We start from the raw sequence: 391 nt of genomic DNA on the forward strand, positions 1-391 counted from the left end.
AAAATTTTTGGTGGGACAGGGGGAGGCAGGGCAGCCGTTCCCTGGGAAGAGCCGGGTGGAAAAATAAAGGCTGAGATTCCAGGGCTGTAAGGAAAACATCAAAGTGTGGACGGTGACAATAAAGCAGCGCTCAGGCGAGGTATCTGGTAGCGAGCCCGGCTTTCCAAGGCTCGGGCTGAGACCTAATCTCTGAGCAGAGCTCTGCTGCCGGGCCCTTCTCCTGCCCCAATACACATCAGCTCATCGCCCTCCCGGAGGTGCCGGGGAGCTGGCAAGGTCTCTGCTTTTGGAAGGGCTTTTAGCATCCTCACCCGTCGGCACGGGAAGGACGGAGCCTCCTTGGTGCAGGGGAGGTTTTGCAGCGGGGTTATAGGGCAGAGCTGCCTCCCGG

This window comes from Apaloderma vittatum, unplaced genomic scaffold, assembly GCF_000703405.1.
Source record: "Apaloderma vittatum isolate BGI_N311 unplaced genomic scaffold, ASM70340v1 scaffold33678, whole genome shotgun sequence".
NCBI classification, from domain to species: Eukaryota; Metazoa; Chordata; class Aves; order Trogoniformes; family Trogonidae; genus Apaloderma; species Apaloderma vittatum.